Source organism: Camellia sinensis, unplaced genomic scaffold, assembly GCF_055761805.1.
Source record: "Camellia sinensis isolate YWXY unplaced genomic scaffold, ASM5576180v1 Unanchor4, whole genome shotgun sequence".
Classification (NCBI taxonomy): Eukaryota; Viridiplantae; Streptophyta; class Magnoliopsida; order Ericales; family Theaceae; genus Camellia; species Camellia sinensis.
In genome coordinates, this window is record NW_028129277.1 from 4,122,416 (window position 1) to 4,131,624 (window position 9,209).

The window sequence follows — 9,209 nt, forward strand, 5'->3', positions numbered from 1 at the left end:
CAATCCTCCCTCCTTTAAAAATTTCATGCTTGAAATTCATTTGTATAGTTAAGCTATTATTTTCCACTGCATACTTTGATAATAATTACTTAATATTCTTTCTTAATTTGAATTTTGATATTCATCCTGAACTTCATGTTCTTCTTATACTTCATGTTTCTTGATTTATGGTTGAATCTTTGTTTTAACAAATTCTATTGGTACTAGATGTTCATTCTGATGAAGGATTATTAAAATTAATTATTCCTTCATAGTTTGTATTCTTCCCTCCTTTAATTACATTAATCATTCTTAGTTAATCTATGCTATCATTCTGAATAGGTGAATCAATTTCATTATCAAGCTTATATTATCAAATTTTCGTTCTTGTAAAAGCGATAGAGTTACGAAAATATTTCTATTACACTACTACAAAAACAGATAAAGATCACTCTTTTTTTGTGTGATGTATGTTATTTAATCACACCTTTTAAGTTTTATTAAAGTGTGATCTTTGGGAGTGTGATTAAAAGGGGTTATTTTTAATCACACTTTTTAAGTGTGCTTAATAACATTTAGATCACACCTTTTAAGTGTGATTAAAAATATTTAGATCACATCTTTTAAGTGTGATTAAAAATATTTAGATCACACCTTTTAAGTGTGATATTTGGAAGTGTGATTAAAAAGGGTCATTTTTAGTCACACTTTTTAAGTGTGATTAATAATATTTAAATCACACCTTTTAAGTGTGATTAATAACATTTAGATCACATCTTTTAAGTGTGATTAATAACTAATAAAATCTGTGATAAAAAAAGGATTCGATATATTTGAAAAATAATCAATATTATTTTTGTATGCACATTTGAAGAATGTAATACACACTATATACTATATTTTGAATCATAACCACATATTGAATAGAATAACGTCATATATTTCATAAATGAAAATTAAATATTCAGAAGTATATACAAAGGAATTAAATAAAAAAAATTAATTGTGCTTACATATATTAAAAAATGAAAAAACTTAAAAAAACTAAGTTCTTTAATTCTTGGACCATATTTTGCATCTCTTCAAAAAATTTCTGACCTGAAAAATGAAAACACAAATTAATCCAAAAATCGTTGATGGATATGAATAAACTAAAAAGTTAATTCAGCAAACCAAAATAGGAACATTAATCATTTCTGCTTTATCTTAATCCTTTTGGAAGAAACTTCCCTGTTAATAGTTAGATGCAATAGCAACTCAGTATCAATGACATTGTAATTAGGAGGTCACTAATGAGCACATTATTTAAAAATGATAAATCTCAATACAGCTTGTGTACGATCTTTTTGTGAATGTATATTATTATTACTATTGAACCATAATTCTATGTACCCATAAATAAATAAATAAAAACTCAAGAATTTACTCCATTTTTTTTTTGGTTGGGGGGGGGGGAGGAGTACATACATTGCAATTACTATCACCAGCAGCAGGAGGTTTTGGAGAAGCAGAGGCTGCATTTTCTTTTGCACCTTTGGAGGAAAAAGAAGAGAAAACAGCTACCCATTTCATGCATGTCTGTCTACCAAAGAATAACTGCAAACACTAACAGCTGGCACAAGTGTATGAAAAATTATAAAGAAAATACATTATTATCTCAAAATACCTGGCCAAGCATTGTAGCCTCAGATTCAATTGCTCCAACTCCCCAGCCAACAACTCCTAAGCTAGCAATCATAGTTGTATGGGAATCAGTTCCAACCACGCTATCAGGGTATAAAATGCCATTTGTGTAGAAAATAAACTTTTGGCAACATATTTACCGACAAGTTGTTTGTCGAGAAAGCTTTACTTTTTGGAAACGACAAATTTGCAGCGGCAAAAATAATTGAAAATCATTTATATTTTTTTATAAGATTTACAGATTTACAAAAAGCATCCCTCAGGCACCACTATTACAAACTAATAACATTGATATGAAATCACCGAAATTGATGTACAGGCAAAAAAACATTGCTAATACTGCTTTTAGAAATAGTGTATAAACCTTAAAAGGCTAAACTCACTAAAATACCTAAATACATCCAAATTGTGAACCCACAGTAGAAACAACGGATAACAAAATGAAAACATGAAACTAACAAAGACAGACAAAACGGCACAACAATCACCCACAAACTTACAACCCAAATGTCTATTACACATTGACTACCTCAACTTCCCTAAGCCCTTTTTCTTGTCTTTCAATGGTCATTTTGGAATTTTACTGAGAACCTTGCATCAAACACTGATACTGTTTCTTGATCTCAATCATTGCTTTCTCTAAAAACAAATCAACCTGGTCCTCGTACTTCTCATACAGTACAGGCATCATGTGTAGCAATACGAAAGTTGTTTCATCAAAATCACAATAATTAAGACTAGGTATAGTTTATAAACAAAAACCTACATTTGATATATCAAAAAAAACCAAAAAAAAGTTTGTTATCATTACATATGTAGAGCAATGTCAAAAAATTGCAGCAACTTCTCAAAATTGAAGATATCCACAAGCCAACACAATCACCTATTCACCAAAACAGCCTCTTAGAAGACAATAATTAAACACACACATACAAGGATTGAGCATCACCCTTGATATATAAAATTCAGCAATTGGTTTAGACTAACTAATGAATTCCAACACTAACAGGCACTAGGAATCAAATTCATTTGGCAAATAGACCAAAGAAAAGGACCAGCTAAGAAGCATGGACAATTTAAAAAAGTTAAAATAACTTGGAATCCAATAATAAAACGAATACAATGTAAATTTATATTGTGGAAATATGCAAGGCACACCAAATCAAAAAATTACTTAAAAAATCGATCTTAAACACCATCCAAGTCTCTAGTGTCAGCATCACTAGTGCTGCAACCAAATAAATCAATTACAAAAAAAAATGTTTGATTCGTAAAAAAAATAAAATTATATATTTGAAAATAACATTATATGTTTATGTGCTAACAATATATATGTATTTGAAATGATTTACGCAGAGAACTAAAAAATAAACAAAAATCATACATTATGGTGGGCCATTTGGGGAAACAAAGAATCTCTCTCCCATGAGGTACACATTTGGAGAAACAATAATTACATTAAGAAGTATTGTGGGGTAAGGATTTCAGCAATGACGCTTTCTTATTTCTTTTTCTGATAAGAAAAAAAAAATTCCAGAAAATAAGTCCAAACCCTGTACCCTTGAACCATAATTCTGGTAGGTAGTATATGAATGTTCTTTAAAAAATATTAATAAAAAGTTGTTAAGCTCAATAATACTAACCATGGAGCACCAAGCTTCAAGGCACTAGCATAAACCTGTATAAAACAAACATCAGAAGAGAAAGCTTTTAGCTCAGCATAAATTAAATATATATATATATATATATAATCATCTGCTTTAAAGCGCAAAAGGAGTTAAAAGGGGTAACAAATACTATGGCTGGACTCAACTAGATATATCCAGATGAGGACAAATTATATAATACCTCGAACTTGCAAAAAAAAAAAAAAAAATCAACTTAAAAAGTTTTATGAGGAATTGATTGAAACAATGCGAGGCACTTACCAAGTAAGCTAAAATACTACCAAAGTTCTGTGAGGACTTAATTGAAACAATGTGAGGCATTTACCAAGCAAGGTAATTTACTACCAACTTGCACAGACAAATCAAATGTTCTTAATCTAGCACCAAAGAGATGCTTGTGATCTAAACCAAAAATTCAATCTAGGTCCATTAGAAGTTCTATAAGGAACTGTTTGAAACAACATGAGGCACTTACAGAGTAAGTCGGCTTCAATGCATGAGCAGCGACAATGTAAATTGCAGATTGGCTGAATAATTCATTAGATGAAACTTCTTTTACATTGACTGATCCCCTAGTTCTTGACGTGTCCTCTGCTAATCCATACTGCAAATATAGGATAATAGCATAGATTATTCAATTTGTTTGTAGAATGAATGGGAAAAAAAAATTATAACTTATTTATGTACATCTATCGAAGCAAACCCGATGCTACTAAATAGCTATCGTACCTTATTGATTGTAGTTTTCACAATTGCTTGCTTTTCCCGTACAGGAACAATTGCACTGAGTTCCTGAAAATGCCCATTTATAACATGAAACTAAATAAAGCTCTAGCATAACCACATAAATTGCAAAACAAAACCTTTGTGTAACTGCTCTCAAAATAGAGAATACTACTTGAATGAAAAACAAAGTTGATTCCAGGCAACTTTGTTTAACTAAAAGTACCTGCAGAGCTAGTCCCCAGTTGTTGAATGCCTGGAAAAAAAATTTATTTATCATGAAGTTGCCACCAATATTTTAAACATAAACATATTCACAAATTCTCAAGCAAATCATCCAAGAGCTAATGATAGAAAAATGGCAGTAGAAGATAACACTGGAATAGAAGAAAAGGACGAAACTGTGATGAGTAAGATTTTAGGGTTCCAATTTTAAATGGAATAAAAATATTTAATTTCACAGTTCTAAAAATACTTGCCTAGGGACTGTTCTAATTGAGTTGGACAGTTTTTTCATAGTTTTTCGTTGCCTGCAAATTGGAAGAATAATATTACACTTTACCCACTCTTGTGCCATTCTTTTTCAATGATGAATAGCTGTTAGTTTTAATGCAAAAGAGGATTGCATCCATTGCAGACTAGAACAACATAAGACAAACAATTTTATAAAAGGTGCCATTAGATCTTTTCAAAGTCACAACAGCACCTAGTGAACTTTATAATAATACTTAATATTATGAAGCAATATATTGTCTCATAAACACAACATTTAGTAGTTCCAAATGCTAAATTTTATATCAATCAACATATAATATGTTGATATGACAAAAGCAGAGCAAAACTAGTTAAATACATGGAAATCAAATAAATGAATTTGATCTTTTTTATGTTATCCACATATGCCACGTTTTGTATGCTACTAATTTATCATTATTATGCAGATTGCAGAAAGTAGAACTCAACCAATATTAATATTTTTGAAATTTAAAACCTAGAAAATTAAAAATGATGAAATCTCATTTTTTTTGTTTATTGTATTTCTTCTTCTACAAATCTTAAAGTGTCATTTTTCTTCAATTATAATCTCCTTAAGCATTTCCAGTAGTCTATTACGATAGGAAGCTCTATTATATAGGCCATCTCCAAACCCATCAAAAACAAGAAAAGAGAATAAAAACAACCAAATCTTGAAAGTGCAAGCAAATCATATGGTTAGAAAATTAGGTTTGGGGATGAAAAATCCTAAGATGTGAATCGTTTACCTGTGATAGAAGAGGGGCCAATCCACCTGATTGTGCCATAGCAACCTAAAAAAAGTTAATCAAAATCACACCAAACCCATAACATACAGCAGCTAAATCAAAAAAGGGAAAAAACATAGGAGAATGAGAGGGCAGCGACCTAGCTAGAGAAGAGGAGAAAAACAGAAGAGGGAAAGAAGAAAGAAAAAAAAAAGGGCAGCACCACTGCTAGTGCAGTTGGTGCTGTGAGAGAGGGAGAGCGAGATGGAGGGAGAGAAAAGAAGAGAAGAGAAGAAGAACAGAGGAGAGGGAGACAAAGGAGCGGCGCCAATGCTAGTGCAGTCGGCGCTGCGAGAGAGTGAGAGCGAGAGGGAGAAGAAGAAGAAGAAGAAGAAGAAGAAGAAGAGAAGAGAGGACATACTTGTGCCGTTCGAGGCCACGAGAGTGAGGGAATGAGAATGAAGTTTCAAGTGTTTAACTAATTCTGAGCAAAAAAAAAAATAGGGCACATACAACATTCAAAACGGCGTGAAAAATTAGGGCAGATCAAGCGTGAAATCGTGAGGGAGAGAGAACTATGAATTGTGAGAGAAGGGTGTGCAAGAGTGAAATTGTGGAGATTGATGAGGGGGAAAAACGAGAGGGAATTTTGAGAGGAAAATTGCCACCGCCTCACCAGAGGCAGATCATCCAAAAAAAAAAAAAAAAAAAAACAAAAACAAAAACAAAAACAAAAACAAAAACAAAAAACTAAAAAACAATTTAAAACAATTTTTAGATTTGTGTTTTTTTTAAAAATAAAATTAATTTGAGAGTAATAAAAATCAAAAATATATTTTTAAAATTTTAAAAAATTACTTATAACCTAAAAGATAAAATTATACAAAAATAATAAGTATTTTTTTTATTTTTTCATCCAAATTTTTTTTTCAATTTTTTGGAAAAATAAAATAAAATTGAAACTAGTTTCTAAAAATAAAACCAAACATATTGAAATTAATAATCTAACCACATTCTTTGAAAAAGTTCAAATTATCTCAAATTAGCCATCTCAACTTAAGAGTGTTTGGGTTTGATGGGTTTATTTTGTGATCTAATTCAATGATCACTTTAATTTTACAATTCAATAACTATAATAATTAAAACTATTTCAAAAGTTATAATAAAAACACAAATCACTAAATTACCTCGTTTTACTAGCAAAACTTTTACCGACGAATAGTGTTATCGTCGCTAAATGTTTAACTCTTTGCCCACGCCAACTTGTCGTTCGCTAAAAGTAAACACACTAATAGCAACACTCATTGTGTTGCTAAAAAATAAGCCTTGTAGCTAAAATCTTTGAAATTTTGGCGCCAACCAATAATTTTGGCGTTTGGCGAATGTTATGTTTTTTTAGTGACAGTAGTAAATTGCATCGGTAAAGGTCTACTTTTACCAACGAAATTCATCACTGTGTCACCAAAAATATACTTTTGGCTATGAAAAATTGACGTTGTCGCCAAAAATTGTTGCCTAAAGTGCAATTTCTTGTAGTGTACTATATATATATATAAATAAATATAATCACATTTAATTAAAAAATATATATATAATCACACTTAGAAAGTGTGATTAAAAAACATATATATAATAACATATAATTAAAAAGTGACATAAAAAATAAATATTATCACACTTAATGATTAAAATATTAATTTAATTTTTTTTATCACATTTCTAATAAAAGTGAGATATTTTCATTTATCAAAATGTGATCTTTAAATGTTTTTGTAATAGTGAGTTTTTTTTTTTTTTTTTTTTTTTTTTTTTTTTTTTTTAATTCGAAGAGAAGTCTGAAAGTTTAGGGATGAGCGAGACAAAGGAAGGGGGTAGGAGAGGGAGCGAAGGTAATTATGAATTAAGTTTTTGCGATGAGTTTAAGGGCCATCATTAATGAGAAAAATAAAATCTTTTGCGACGGATTAACAAAAGGCGCTGCAAAAAAAAAAAAAAAAAGAAAGATAGGTAATGTACCGTTGCGTATAATATTACTTTTTGTCACGGCCTTAGATTTTCGATCTCTAATAATAGTATTTAGTTGATGCCTTCTTTGCGACAGTCAAATGTCGTCGCAAAAAAATTAATTTCGCGATGATTTTTTTTGCCATCAGAAAATCATGCTTTTTTCGACGATTTTCAAACCGTTGCAAAAAGTTCCGTGCCTAAAGCCTCCTTTTCTAGTAGTGAGTCATCTCTATCATTCATGGGTAGAATAGAGGCGCGGATTTGGGAATTGTATATTTTATATAAAAATCAAATTGAAATATTTTATACAATCACACCTATTTAGGGAGTGTGATTAAAAAGTAGTAATGTATATATAATCACACTTTAATTAAAATGTATGTTTAAAAAATATATATATATATAATCACACTTATTTAAAAAGTGTGATTAAAAACTAGTAGTGTATATATAATCACACTTTTAATTAGAAAGTGTGATTAAAAAATATATAAATAATCACACTTTAATTAGAATGTGTGATTAAAAAATATATATATAATCACACTTATTTAAAAAGTGTGATTAAAAACTAGTAGTGTATATATAATCACACTTTTAATTAGAAAGTGTGATTAAAAAATATATAAATAATCATACTTCAATTAGAATGTATGATTAAAAAATATATATATAATCACACTTATTTGAAAAGTGTGATTAAAAAGTAGTAGTTTATATATAATCACACTTTAATTAGAAGGTGTGATTAAAAAATATATATATAATCACACTTTAATTAGAATGTGTGATTAAAAAATATATATATAATCACACTTGTTTAAAAAGTGTGATTAAAAAGTAGTAGTGTATATATAATCACACTTTAATTAGAAGGTGTGATTAAAAAATATATATATATATAATCACACTTAATTGAAAAGTGACATAAAAAATAAATATTATTACACTCAATCAAATTAAGTGTGATTAAAATACCAATCTAATTTTTTTTATCACACTTCCAATAAAAGTGAGATCTTTTTTTTTATCAAAGTGTGATCTTTAACTATTTTTGTAATAGTGTTAATATCCTCATTTGTTTTCTTTTCTAGTCCACGTGATATTTACATAACCTTTTATGACTATACTGTTCTTATACTTGATTACTAAAATTGGCATCTAAGATGTAGAAATTTTTATTTTTTTTTTATTTTTTTTTTAGTATAAGATAGCTACAGAATACAAGAGTATAAATTTTTCCTAGGATTAACTTTTATTAATCTCTTTGGTTTTTGGTATTGTACTATTCTTGACACTCAGCGGTTACAAGATGGCATTAAACACATTTTTTAATCAAATTTTAAGGTTAAACATCTTGCATTTTTCTTCCCCCCCTTTTTTTTTTTATTTAAAATTTTTGATTTTATTGTGTACTTTCTACAAGTTATGTAATAATGACTTTGTAGACACCCCATTTTTGACCGTCCTCAAGACTTGGACATCATCATTTGAACACTCAATGATCATCTATGCTCGTGTTCGTTTGAGTTTCCGGAAGTCTCAGCTGCGCGTCTTGCCTCAGAATCTCTCAACTTGTCTGTTTTGTGCTTGGTTGTGGACCAAGGACTTGTGATTTTGCTTCTGAGGGAAGACGGTGGCTTGTTGGCCATCCCCTCAACCCATCGGCCAAGGCATGGTGCCATCGGCCTTATTTTCTTGCCATCGGCCATAAGTGGTGGCCGATCGGCACTCTTTTTGGTCGATCGACCATATTTTTGAGCCGAGACCTTTCTATCTACTTTTTGCAGATATTTTGTGCCAGTTGGTGGGCACAATTCTCATCCTCCATACACGTGTATGGAGGGATTGCATTCAAGACTCAAGCTTGTTGAACAAGCTTGAGAATTGAAATTCTATAAGAAGGGAG